Source organism: Pelobates fuscus, chromosome 1 (genome assembly GCF_036172605.1).
Source record: "Pelobates fuscus isolate aPelFus1 chromosome 1, aPelFus1.pri, whole genome shotgun sequence".
Lineage (NCBI taxonomy): Eukaryota > Metazoa > Chordata > Amphibia > Anura > Pelobatidae > Pelobates > Pelobates fuscus.
In genome coordinates, this window is record NC_086317.1 from 462175892 (window position 1) to 462191204 (window position 15313).

The window sequence follows — 15313 nt, forward strand, 5'->3', positions numbered from 1 at the left end:
AAGGCCTGAAGTTTTTCATAAGTTGTATTCCATAATTTAGCTGCTACTTCACATTTCCACCACATATGAATATAGTCTGCCTCATCTTTGAGACATCTCCAGCAATTGGCATTTTTATTACTGGAGAACTTGGAAATTTTTTTTGGAACCAGATACCAAAAATGCATCACTTTATATTGATTTTCCATTATATTCAAACAATGTATATCCCGGCTAAAACTCTTATTGCCACCAGCCAATCTTTCTCATTTATCTGAGTTTGTAATAATTCAGACCATTTGGTCATATACTTATTTTTAATTTCCACCCCCGCTGTTAGGCATGATATTAAAGCATATGATTTGGCCATTACCTTGGGAGTTATTTGTTCACAAAATATTTTATTAAGAGTGATCGTTATTTTTACTTTTCTCACTTCTGTAACTCAAGAACACCAAGTAGACAAATCACAATGCAAACAAAGTGGGCAATAAACGAGAGGCTAAAAGGAAGGGGAAGGAATTGGGAAGAAGCTTTTTTTTTTTTTGTCAAATATACTTAGTTGGAGGTGGGGAAAAAAGATGATTGATGATTAGAGAAGCCACTAAATGTTGATTTTATTCACAGGTCAAGTGAGAAGTGAGCAATAGATGGAAAATGGAGGAAAAGTAAAACTCTATATACTTAAAAGCAGAATTCTTTTAGACACTTTAATTTCAGCTGTTATGGTAAACAGACCAACAGACACCCAGTGTAGGTTTTACTATTGTTGTGCGTGTGTTGTCGTGAGAGATAGTCTATGTCATTGATCCTAGTTTGTGCCTGGTCAGGATACTGGTTGCCTAGCCACTGCCAGTGACACACCAACTTTGATGCATTGATTTAGAGTATATTATTTACTGATTGTGGGTGCTTATTTATTTATATTTCATTTCTTGTGATAGACATACAATTTGATTTGCAGTGTGCTTCAGTGCCACTACGTGTGCTTTGCAAATTGCAATACAGTTTGTGGACGTTTACTGCACAACTGCTGGTACAGCAAATATGGCAGGTCTTTTTTAAATCTTTGTAGAAAGAAAATGTTCTTTTTCTGTGTGTTCAGTCCAGTGTGTGCTATGCAAGTGTACAAGCACGATGTAGAGCACAGTGTGCTGTGTACAATGTACAATGTAAAAGCCAAACACGATATTATTAAAGTAGTAGTAAATACATGAGGCACCAATCTATTTTTTTCAACACATTATTTAATAAATAAAGTTAGTTTAGACAAATCACATTGACGTCCCCATTTATTTTAATAATAAAAACAAACCCATTATTAGTGATGTCGCGAACATAAAATTTTCCGTTCGCGAATGGCGAACACAAACTTCCGCAAATGTTCGCGAACGGGCGAACCGCCATAGACTTCAATAGGCAGGCGAATTTTAAAACCCACAGGGACTCTTTCTAGCCACAATAGTGATGGAGAAGTTGTTTCAAGGGGACTAACACCTGGACTGTGGCATGCCGGAGGGGGATCCATGGCAAAACTCCCATGGAAAATTACATAGTTGCTGCAGAGTCTGGTTTTAATCCATAAAGGGCATAAATCACCTAACATTCCTAAATTGTTTGGAATAACGTGCTTTAAAACATCAGGTATGATGTTGTATCGATCAGGTAGTGTAAGGGTTACGCCCGCTTCACAGTGACAGACCAAACTCCCCGTTTAACGCACCGCAAACAACCGCAAACAGTCCATTTGCACAACCGCAAACTCCCCATTTGCACAAGGTTGGATACCAAGCTAGCCATGTCCCGTTCCTTGTCTTCACTGATGCCATTGAAGGTCTCTTCCTCCACCCAGCCACGTACAACACCAAGGGTCCACGAAAGGTGACAACAAGCCCCCTGTATTTTTTATTTTTTTTTAAATGTACACTCCTGTTACACCAGATATGAGTTGCACTGGTGTGACACTGTGCCCTGGCAGGCCCTGAAACGCACACATGTGAAGTAAACTGACTGCTATTATTTCACAGTCAAATTTCTAGGTTTTTTTTTTATGTACACTACTGTTACACCAGATATGAGTTGCACTGGTGTGACACTGTGCCCTGGCAGGCCCTGAAACGCACACGTGTGAAGGAAACTGACTGCTATTATATTACAGTCAAAAAAGTTGTTTTTTTTTAAATGCAAGCTATTGTGACACCAGATATGAGTGGTGGCACTGGGCAAGTGGGCACAGTATACGCTGTGAGCCTGACACACACGCTGGCAGGCAGGCAACTGCAATTAGATTACACAAAAAAAAAAGCAGACTGATGTTCTAGCCCTAAAAAGGGCTTTTTGGGGTGCTGTCCTTACAGCAGAGATCAGATGAGTCCTTCAGGACTGTAGTGGACACTGAATACACTAGCCTAGCTATCGATTTCCCTATTAAATCAGCAGCAGCTACACTGTCCCTCCTCTCACTAAGAATGCAGCTTCCGGGGGGTGGGGCCTAGCTATCATGGAGGAAAGAGGCACTTCATGTGAGCTCCCTCAATATCTCACTTTAAACAGCTATCAACAAGTGAATTTCACCCCAGAAGGGGATGACCCAGCAATGTTGCTCCTACCTGACCGACCCGACATGCTTAATAGCGGTCAGCAACTCGACAGAGTCCGTGTGGACTGGTGCTCACCGGGCGGGAGAGGCGGCCGATCTCCCGATCCTGGGATGCCCAGGAGCAGCTACTTCCTGGCAGGAGCTCCGTTACCCCCTCCCCCCCCCCCCCCCTCGGACCGGTGGGGGTTATCCCGGTCCACCCCTGAGAGGCTGTCTGGAGCTAATGGACGCACAGAGCACAGTCGCCCATGCTGACATACTCATCTGCGACTCTCCCAATATGGCGGCAGCCGCGTGTCCTCCTGGTACCAGCAAAGCATGGCAGGATATTGAGTCTAAGGTGGACAGACTCTTTAATCAATTTTGGAAGCAAATAACAAGCAGGAAGCCCCAACAAGCTCCACCACAGCCCAGGACCGGTGCTAGGATTTTTAGTTACACAGGCGAAGATGCATTTTGGTGCCCCCCACCCTCGTTTAAAATAAGGTTCATACAAACACAGAAATAATCATACAGAGACATACAGACACAGACAGAGACATCCATGCAGGCATATAGACATACATACAGAGGCATACCGTCATACAGACACATACATACATAGACAGACATACAGAAACATACAGACACATACATACATACATACAGGCATACAAAGACATACACGCATACAGAGACATACCGTCATACAGACACATACATATATACAGGTATACAGAGACATACAGGCATACAGACACATACGTACAAAGACATACAGGCATACGGACACATACATTTGTACATACAGAGACATACAGGCATACAGAAACATACAGACACATACATGCATACAGAAACATGCATACAAAGACATACAGGCATACAGAGACCTACATACATACATACATACATACATACAGAGACATACACGATTACATACTAGTTCAATCTTGTCCCCTGGATGCATGCTGTCTGGCTCCTTGGAGTCCTGTCCTGCAGCCCAGCCCCATCACAGGGCGCCAGCCGCGCTGTGTGGTACACAGGGAGCAGGGATATGATGTAATTCATATCCTCGCCCCCTCCAACACATGGCGGCGGGCACCTGGTCGCAGGGGTTGCAGGGCTGTGACCCCTGCGACCGCGGTATGTACGCCAGTGCATGCAGATGCACACACAATTAAAGGACCACTACAGACACCCAGATCACATCAGCTCAATGAAGTGGTCTGGGTGTCAGGTCCCTCTAGTTTTAACCCTGCAGCTGAAAACATAACAGTTTCAGAGAAACTGCTATGTTTCACCGAGGGTTAATCCAGCCTCTAGTGGATGTCTCACTGACAGCCGCTAGAGGAGCTTCCGCTATTCTAAAACACTGAACGTCCATAGGAAAGCATTGAGTAATGCTTTCCTATGGGCGGTTTTAATGCGTGCGCCGCAAGAGCATTCGGAGCTGAGAGGCGGAGGGATCCCCAGCGCCAAGGGAGTCCGGCGCTAGAGAAAGGTAAGTGCTGAAGACACACACACTCTCACGAACAGATGCATACACACCAGCTAACAGATACACACATTTACTGACAGACACACTCAGCGACAGACATACATACACACTCACTTACAAAACATACACTCTCACTGACAAACACACACTCACTAACAGACATCAAACAGACTCACTAATACACAAACAAACACACTCAGTAAGAGACACAAAGTAACACACTTACTGACACTCACTAGCAGACACACTCACTGACACTCACTAGCAGACACACTCACTGACACTCACTAGCAGACACACTCACTGACACTCACTAGCAGACACACTCACTGACACTAGCAAACACACACACTGACACTAGCAGACACACTCACTGACACTAGCAGACACACTCACTGACACTAGCAGACACACTCACTGACACTAGCAGACACACTCACTGACACTAGCAGACACACTCACTGACACTCACTAGCAAACACACACACTGACACTCACTAGCAGACACACACTCACACTGACACATGTTTTTTTTTTTAATTTAATCCCTCAGCCTCCTTACCTTTTTGGAGTGCTGAAGGGATTCCCTGGGGTCCAGTGGTGCTGCTGGGCTCCTGGGCTCCTTGGCTGGCTGGCTCCCTCCCTGGCTGGCTGGCTGGCTCCCTCCCAACCTCCCTGGCTGGCTGGCTGGCTGGCTCCCGGGCGGGCGCGAGGGAGCACTCTCCCATGTGTGCTTCCTCTTCAGCTCCCTCGCGCGCCGCGTAGGGATGCCGGCGCCGGAAGATGACGTCATCTTCCGGCTCCGGTATCAGTATGCGGCGCGCGAGGGAGCTGAAGAGGAAGCACACATGGGAGAGTGCTCCCTCGCGCGCCCGCAGAACCGGGCGCTCGGCCACGCTACAACAGGTCGTCGGTTGGAGGGGAGCGCAGTGCGCTTCCCTCCTTCCGGTCAGCCTGATTTTGCGCCCCCAGGGCCGGTGCGCCCTAAGGCGGCCGCCTGGGCCGCCTTATGGTAGCGCCGGCCCTGCCACAGCCCCAACAAGCTCCACCACAGCTAAGCGAAGCAGTCCCCATTAAAATCCACCAACGCAAAAGGCGTTGAAGACGGGACCGGAGGCACAAACAGAAATGCAGAGCCTGCCCCACGTCAAGCACTCGCCACCACAATCCCGCACCGGACGTGAAGCAACACCGGGACAGATCCGACCACCCGACAAAACAAGCTTCCACCACCTCAAGCCAGAGACTTGCCTTTGTTGCTCCAGGTATCAGGGACTCCCAGGGTCTGCACCTGGCGCCCAAAAGGGATCGGATGAGCACAAGCAGTAAACAGCAGCCTGCCAAGCATGTCCCACTATAGCCAATCCTCCACACCATGCCTTTGATCACATGAACTGCTCTCTGCACATTAACTAATCGTAAAGTAGCAAGCGTTTAAAGATGTCATTATTTCACCTCCTAAAGAGTTTATTGTCGTAGTTCCTTACATGCCTTTACCTTAACCGTTCATGTATTGTTATTCACTAGTCTCATCTCATGGGGTGACTCACACTTGATTTATAACTAGTGGTGGAGCTGCTGATATAAATACACAGTTGATAACGTGCAAGCTACACCCTAAACATGACAGCTATCTTTCACAACAATGTACTGCTATATACTCATACCCTCAGTGCAACTAGCCATTACATACGCACGTTCAGCCTAGCATGCTCAAATATAACATACTTCTGTCAAAAAAAAGAAAAAAAGAATGCAGCTTCAGAATTAATCTAAATTGTATGCTGTCTAGGAGGTGGGAGGGTCTGGGAGGGAGGGTCTGCTGCTGATTGGCTGGAATGTGTCTGCTGACTGTGAGGTACAGGGTCAAAGTTCACTCAATTATGACGAATAGGGGGCGAACTGAACATCGCATATGTTCGCCATCCGTGGCGAACGCGAACAAGCTATGTTCGCCAGGAACTATTCGCCAGCGAACCATTCGGGACATCACTACCCATTATCAATGGTACATCCTAATCTGATGTACAAACTGAGGGAGGGCAGGGGTCTTGTTCTCAAACCACCACCAGCCATACTGCCATGGCTTCTTAGAGTCTTAACACCTCTTCGTCTGCAATGGGTAATGCTGCCGCCACCACCACTACCAGAACTGCCACCACTATAAGTAGTAGTATTCAACCTCAAGTGGATAAATATATATTTTTCAATGCCTTTTTTGCAGCATGTAGTGATTCAAAGTCTAAAGTAGCAGAAGAATCTGTAGGTGCAGCCAGGGCTGGTCTTAGAGTTGTGTGAGCTGTGCGTCCGCACAGGGCACCATGGGAGCAGGGGGCGCCATGTGGCTGACACAGCTCACACATGGCCAGGTGTGAAGTGGGAAATCCAATAGAACAGATTTCATTATTCTCCACCCGGGACTTAAACACAAAAAACATGACTTACCAACCAGCCCTGGAGGAGCTAAATGACTGTAGGGCAGAGCTAAACTCGCCCAGAAGCCAAATCTGCACAGAAAGGGGGAAGCAGGAAGGAGTCCCTGTTTCCCCAATAACTACCAGACTTCAGGAGTTGCAAATGCCTCCAATCCTCCCTTCCAGCCCATAATGGACAGGGTAACTGTGTGTGACTGTAACTGTTTGTGTGACTGTCTGTCTATGTGTGTGACTGTAACTGTGTGTGTGTGTGTGTGTGTGTGTGACTGTCTGCCACTGGGTGTGTGAAACTGTAACTGGGTGTGTGTTTGTGTTTGTGGTTGTAAGTGTGTGTGTGTGTGTGTTTGTGTGACTGTCTGCCTGCATGAGACTACAACTGTGTGTGACTGTGTTTGATTACCTGTGTGTTGATGACTGTAACTGCGTGTTGGACAATATACCTGTAACTGTATGTGTGACATTTGTGTTTTTGATGTTTTTGAACAAAGGAAAACCATTCACCATGTCTTTATATAAAAAGTAAATTTCAAATCTATTTAATAAATGGACATATCAAAAATAGTGTTTGTACTATTGGCATCAAGAGTTAATTTCTTTCTATATGCTAATAGTCACTCTGCAAAATGCACATAGTTCTAAAATAACCATTTCTTTTAAGATGAATCTCTTTGATAAAAATGAAAGATTTCTGTACTGGCGCTGATAGATCACTTTTATGATGGTAGAGAAAATACTTTAGCTTTTCATGTTATATCAATCACAGAAAAGAAAAAAAAAATGACATTTTTTAGAAATTACAGAATATGCCAACTGTGTTCTTCAATTCACCAGAGGACGGATGATGATTAATTTCAACTTTTGCGGAGGGTGACAAGTTTAGTGTTCAAAACAAACTTCTTTTTCAGGTCTGGATGAGAAAAGATCTGACAACCGATCCACAATCAATGACTGATTTTGCATTGAGCTTTTTAAATTAGTTTCCTTGTACCTGGTGAATAATTTAAAACCCCAGCAGCAATGATGGCTAACCCTTGGTATTCTGATTGTGGACAATGACAGCGGGATTGGACAAAAATCATTACTCCAGTAAAGCATCCCTTGACATACATGGTGGATAGCAAAGCTACAGTAAGAGGCCTGCGTGAGACAAGAGCCCACAAGGGTGCTTTAATGCAATGCAGTCTGGCCATTCGTGTGCATGGTTGTGTGCGTGTTTGAGGGCGTGCATGGGTGTGTGTGTCGGGGATTTTTGGTGCTTGTTTTCGTTTTCATTTTGTTAAAACTGTCATCACTGAGCCCCAGTCCTGGTATATCTGCCAGACCAGTTTCAACTAGCTGCTCTGCCCCCCCTCAATCTCCCATCAGCCCTTTCTATTTTCTGACCCCACCTTTCCTTGTTTTATAGTGCTCTATGTACCCTACTGTATGTAAAGAGGCTGTTGGGGGCTTAAATGTGTGTGCTATATCTATTAAAGTTAGCTGCTGTTTTAACCTTCACCAAGTATTATCTGGTGTTTGGTCCAGGGTGGAAAATGCCCTTATTCATCCCAGTTAAGCCTTGGCGACTGGGTCTGAAGTGCTCCAGGGTCCCTGATAGCTACGAGGAAGCGGACTTGGCAGAGATACTCGGTTGGAGTACTGGAGCTCCATCACAAAGCCCTTATTCCAATATGTTCTGGAAGCAGCATTATCAGCAATGTCAATAGCTGGTTCATTGAATGCATTGGGACAGTTGGCCATTTAGGCCATGGAGGCTTAGTCAATGGCACTACTTGCATCACTGGTGCTCCTAATGGACAGGTCTGCCCACTGAAGGGCGTGCGTGTCTGCCTGGCATCAAGTGCTCCAGGCTAGTGGACAGCCTATTGACCAGTCCCAAATATACTGCACCATGCAGAGTGCTGCTGAAGCCCTGTCTGCATTGTCCTAGTGCCAATGCATGGGGTCTTTTCGTATTGCTATACGGTCAGCCACATACTGGTTCCAATATGTTCAGCTGCAACGCTTAGGCATGGGGCTGCTATTTAGTAGTGACAGGCAGTGCAAGGCCGAATGTTTCCTAGAGAGTCCAATTCCCCTGATTTCATTGTGGCTTTATTTTCTCTTATTTGTTACCTGGTTGAGGTTTTTACCTCACCTGAGAAGCGCAAACTTCAAAGTCATGATTACTTAGCGAGCAATACAGGTCATTGCACTCTGTTTTATGTATGTTATACTTACATTGCCTAAACCTAAAGTGGGACTGGCTTTCCACCACATCCCTGTATACCATTGGGTATCGATGGTGGAGGGGTGAGCGAGTACCCACTAATAATGTTTGCTAGAATCTGAGCGAGAATTCGCTCCCTGGACATTGGTATGGTTCACCTGTAAATACATTAATTAGCAGCTTAACCCTAGTCCTTCACTGTGGGTGACCATTTGACTAGACCCTTTTCTGTTGTTTTCCCCATGTATTTTCCATATTATTTCATGCCATTCCACCCATATGAGTCTCTCAGTTAAGTGTTAAGTAGTACAATACATCATTTTTCTGTTAGATTATTTTATTGATTCAGGAGATGATATACCTGATGCTTGTCAAAGAACCCATTTGAAACATTGCAGGGTTCTAACTTACGTGGAATAAACTCTACATTTTTATTTGTCCATTAGTCATTTTGTGTTCTACATTCTACCTTTACTGTAGTTGATAATTGTCTTTTGCTATTTCTTATGAGAGTTTCAAAAACATTTGGCACGTACCCTGAATACTGATCACCCACTACGTTCAGATTTTAGACTGTGGCTTGCTTTATCATTAAAGATCACATCATAGCGATCTAGACTGGAGTGACACTCAAATCCTCCAGGCTCTGATTTTATACACTCCTGATGTTGCTGTTTATACCAAAGAAGATAAAAACTCCCCTTGAAGTGATTTCCAATTGTGCTTCAAAAAAAAAGAGAAAAAAATACTTTGCGAAAATTGTAGCTGATCTTCTTCATGGATCAAGTTATCGTAGTTAGTCATATACATATTAATTATGCTATCTCTACATACTCTGCTTTGCTAACAATCTATGTTAATACCTACCCTGTAGTTAATATCATCTAATTAATCTGATGACACAATTCTACTAAATATTAATTTTCACGTCTATATTATTCATACTGTAAAAAACCTTCGCTGCTGTCCTTCCCAAATCTAAATGCGCGACCAGTGAGATATACGTATTTGACCCATATTTTGTATAATATTACACACATCTTCTTTTCTAGTATAAACAATGACAGCTCTTCTAGCAACTAAAATATTTAATTTGTTTTATTGCTGAACTATGTATGCTATATCCATATTGTTTATTTGATTTTTGAATTCTTTATTTTTGCATTGACGAACAGTAGGTATTCTTCAACAAACTCACAATTTTCAGAGCCTAATAAAATTTGGCCGAGTTCCTTGATGAGATGATATGCGCTACGTCCTGAGGCAACTTTTAATGGGCTCTGAAAATAGTGAGTTTGTTGAATATCTCCATACATAGATACATCTTGTATTCAGATTACACTGTGTGTTTTTTAATCTGTTTTATATGGGACAGAGAAACTCAACTGTATTGTTTACCAAGAAATTGTGTTTGTAAGGTAAACGAAAAATGTCTGTGTGCGCAAATCACCTTGTTTGTTTCACAATTTATCACGTTTTAAGTGTAAATAGGGACATTGCACTTGCGTTGTTTTTAGCAGTACCAGAAATATATCACACTAAGCGCCACTCTGTTCTTCATTTTACCACTACTTTTATAGTTTGATTTTGTATACCTGCCACCAAAATGTTTTTACAAAAAACTCAAAAACCTGAAAAACAAAACATGTACAACTTTAACATTATTGGGCGACTATCGTATATTGTATTAGATAATTGTCAGTAACCATTCACCCAGGTAAGGGACTAGAGCCCCGTAAAATCTGAGCTAGTTTTGCCCCTTTGGAAAGCAGAATATGAAAGTATGTCAGACAGGAAGAGAGAGAAGAAGTAGGAAAGAGTGTTTAGAGTCATCATCGTGAGAGTGCAACGAACCTCACTTGTTGATCCATATTGTTTTTTGAGGATCGATGTCCAAAATGACGACATTAAACACATCACCCTGTTCTGTTTTGTTTTTTTTTTAAATTCTTTATTTTTGTTGTGCAAATATTAACAGTACAACCTACATTGCCAAGGCAGCATTAGTAAACGTAGTTTAGGCATAGTGGTACATTTTGGCATAGTAGTACATTTGTATGAATTTTGGTTTCTGCACATTTTTATTAAAGGATTAAGGTAAACAAGATGTTCTAACTCGTGTGCTGCAGGTCTCGACTATTGTGTAGCTTGTAACATCTCACGAAGATGAGGGGCAGTCGCCGTGAACTGCAGAGAGTTATGAGTAGTACGCCATTTAACCGGTTGAGGCTATAAGGGATGAAGTCCCTGGTTATAGGCCTCCATGTGTTCTGCCTGTATGTTTTTATATTGGCTGTTGGTTTCGTGGGCTAAGTGTTTAGTCCGTAGTCGTGTGTGTTGTCTGTAGATTGGCCACGAGCTGTTTGTTGTTTGTGTTTGGTTTTGGTCGTGCGTGTTACTGACTTTTAAGCATGTGTTGCGGGTCCGCTTTGTGTCTTCCTTTCATGTTCATGCTCGGTAATTTAGTTGGGGTGTCTAGTGCAGTGGGGTGTCTATTTGTAGACCCCTCTTTGTGTCCCCCTATGGGGGGGTAAGGTGCGTTTCGGGGGTTGCTTCGGTCCCTTGTGCGTGGGTTATGCGTGCGTGGTTGTGGGTAGTCTGGTCGTGTCTATTTGACCGTGTAAGAGGGCAGTCACGGTGCCTGTCTGTGTGGACCTATGGGGGTCTCTTGTGCCTCTTGTGGTGTCATATGTGGGGGCCATCTAACTTCGGGAGGTAGTAGTGAGAGGGGGGGGGGGCGTAGTCTCGTGTTCCACGTATTGTCGTTGGGTTGTGAGGGTGGGGGAGGTGTGACTGAGATATGTCTCGTCTCTTGTCTGGTATGTGTGTGTTGGGTGCGTGGGAGAGTCCATGCGCCGTTTAAGGAGCAAAGCCTATCTTGGCGAGGTAGTGCCAGTGTGGGATAGGTTAATGTACATTGTGATGCACTTTAAAATAATACTGTCAAAACTTAAACATAATAATAAAACATAATAAAACATAATAAAGCAGAGCGGGGGCCATCAATTGGTGTAACTGAGGCTCAGAGTCCCGGTTGTTCTGTATGGCATGTTTCTTTGTGTTGGCCTGTTTTGTCAGGTTGGGGCCATTGTATGTTCAGTGTCTCTCGGAGTAAAGGGTACTGATCCCGCTGGGTCCCAGGAATGTGAGCTCGATGGGATTGCTGCCTCCGAATTCGGCATGGGAATCCCCAGGTTGAGGAGGTATGAGGTAGCGTCTTGCAGCGTGGATAGTCTCTTAGTGGTCCCGTCTTTAGTGATTAGTAGAGTGCGTGGTAGTGCCCACCGGTATTCAATGCCCATGGTGCGTAGGTGGTTGGTCACCGGGCCCAGCGATCTGCGCCATAAGAGTGTGGTGTGGGTGACATCTTGGTAGAAAGTTAGTTGGGCACCCTCGAAGTTTAGCGGGGTTTTACCCCTGACCGCTGTCATTATTTGAATTTTGTCAGCGGTTGAGTGGCAGCGGGCGATGACGTCTTGCGGTGCCCCCTGTGGTGCTTGCCTCGGCTTGGGTATACGAAAGAAGCCTTCGAAGGCGATTTTCTTAGTTTGAGTGTGTGACATGATGGAAGCGGTGAGCCGTCTCATGTAGTGGGGGAGTTCCGTAGAACCAATAGTTTCGGGTATGCCCCTTATCTTTATATTCGCCCGCCTGTGGCGGTCTTCTGCCTGGTCTGCCCTAGTGAGTAGCATGGCCTGGGAATTTTGCAGCAGTTGCAGGGCGCCTTTTAGACCTTGTACTTCTTGCTTTAGTTCTGCTATGTCTCCTTCTGAGGTTTGTGTGCGTGCTGCGACCGCAGTTATCTCCGTTTTGAGCAAGTCCAGATCCGCTGCATGCAGCTGCCGCATTTCATGCAGCAGGTCCGCTATGTCCTGCTTTGTCGCTGGGGTCATATTGGGTTCTGTTGGCTGGGCTGTATGCGGTTGGGTTTGCAGGGGTGTTGGGGGCCTCCCCTTGGGTCCTTCCCGAGCGTCTGGGCCTTCTGGCTGTTCCAGCGCTGTCTGGGTAGTGGGTTGCCTTTGCGTTTCAGGCCCCTGTCCCGTTGTCCTGGGTGCCTCCCTAGGTTGGGCACTGTGGGGGCTACCCGGGTGATCTGGGCTTTGCCATGTGTGGAGCGGTGCCTGGGTGTGTTCCGGCGGTAATGCCGCGGGTGCCGGCGGGGGGTTGTTGGGCTTCTGGAACATGACCCCTATATCTCTGTCCCCAGTACCTTGCTGTCTCTGAGAGCGGCGTCCCATTGCCGGAGTATGATCCGGTGAGTCAGTGGGATGCGGGTTTATCTGGCTGGTGTATTTCGCCAGGTGTCCGCACAGGATTTCCTCGAGGTCCAGGCTCGATGGTGCGTGGTAGGCCCCGTTCTTGATTTTCCGCTTCTGCAGCTTCTGTGGCTGAAAGAACGGCATCGATGGATGCAGTACGGTGAGCTGCTGCCGTTGGCGTTAGTGTTGTGGTTAGATGGGTTCAGGGTTTCGGGATATTTTTGGATTTTGTCTGACGGTTGTGGGAGCTGTTAGAAATGGCGTCTGTTCGTGTTGAGTTGCTAGCTCCGCCGTCCACCCTGTTCTGTTTTTATAGTCTGGAAAGTAAAAAAATAAATGTAAAACTTATTTGGGCTGATATTTTTGAACATGAGCAAAATGCGATATTCATTCTTCTAGCTACCGAGTCATTTTGTCATGTAACATTTTCTAGTTTGCTGAGATTCATGTCACAGGTACTCAGTCAATTCTATTTCCATGTTATTATGCTCCAATACAAGAATATAAAGTGTTCAAAGCGGGTATTCGCTAATTTTCCACTATGTTTCATGTTAAAATTACTGTTGATTCTACTCTATGTTCACCACCTGCTGTTTCATGTCTTAAAAGGTAATTACGAGGCTGTCAAGACAGAGATTTGACTTTTATGTTGCATAGACACAAGTTTTTCTTCTGCTTCTTATGAAAAAGTAATGATTTCCTCAAAGTATATTATTCTCTCTTCATTAAACATCTGCAATCTCGGGGTTCTGTGTAATAAGCTTTTCACTAGATTCCTCCTGTAATTATTTTTCTTCCAAAGCACCATTTTTATGGTTGATATAACTATTTAAAATGAGCCTCAGACATTACAACATGCACTTTAACATGTCATGTATGAAAAGCACGATTCAGGTTTTCAAATTGAAATTCTTCTTCTCCGTATTAAATATCACAATGCGATTTCATTGCTCACATTTACATTTTAGATGCCCTTAAAGCACAATTTAATTCTGGAAAGGTTAACATGAATAATTTGAATGTGGCCTCAGAGTGCATTCCTGCTGTTTAAATGAGTTTATTTGAATATTTTCCATCGGTTAACGTGCTCTAACATGACATTTCATAACAACATAACATTTCATCTATACATTGTGGAAAACAAAGTGCTAGCAAATGTATAGATGAAAAGTTCATAAAGGGGACACTCCGAGCACCAGAACCACTGTAGCTTTAATCTATTGGTTCTGGTGCATAGAGACTGCCCCTTCAGTCTCTCAATTGTAAACACTGCCTAATACAGCAGCAGGAAATGCTAGCAGAATGCTTGGTTGTATAGGGAGAGGTATTAGCAGTAGAAAGAGGGAAGTGCTCATGCCCTTGTACAGCACACTGGTGAGGCCTCACTTGGAGTATTGTACGCAGTACTGGAGACCGTATCTTCAGAAAGATATTGATACCTTAGAGAGTTCAGAGAAGGGCTACTAAACTGGTTCATGGATTGCAGGATAAAACTTACCAGGAAAGGTTAAAGGATCTTAACATGCAGGGCCGGACTGGGGATACAAAGCAGCCCTGGATAAAAAAAATTATGCCAGCCCCATAAGTCACTGCGCCATATATTGTCGCGTGTAACATGTACGGCTATGTCTTGCCAAGACAGACACCTCCCTGGACTGACAAGGAAGGGGGGACATGACTGCGGCTAGGATAAGGAGTCTTAAAGGAAGAGGAGATGGGAGGGGGATATATGGATACATAGTTGCTAAGATGGAAGACAGTTATAAGGCCAGTGAGGGGAGGGCACTTACCAGTCAGCTCTTGGAAGTGCAGGGATCCTGACTTTCAGATTTTCAGAATTTCATCTGTCTTTCTTTGCTGACCCCTTTAAAAAAAAAAAAAAAAAAAAATATAGATATTATTCTTCTGAATTTTATACTTACCTGTTCCTGAATTTCGAGAGTGATGGACGTTTCCCAGGAATCGTTGGTGGCCCTGTTGCAGGCTTACCGGGCTGCACATGGTGCAGGCTCGTTAGCAGAGGTGTTGGCCGGCATGGATGGCGTCCCCGGTGAAGAGGCACGACCAGTGGAAGGTGGGCGGCGGTCCAGGCGTTCAAGGCCGCCGTCGCGACTGTCTCCCAGCCCGGTGAGAGGAGGTCGTGAAGGCCGAAGAAGCCGGCGAGCTGGAGTGGCTGGGAACGTGGAGCCGAGCCTGGTGTCGTCCCCCCGAGCGATCCGGTCCCAGGTGAGGGCTGCGGCTGCGTCCGGCAGCCATTTCCAAGATGGCGATTCGGCGGGAAGATCCAGGAGCCCTCCACCTTCTCTTCCGGCGCGGCCGGAAGTGACGTCACGACGCCGGTCACGCACGGCC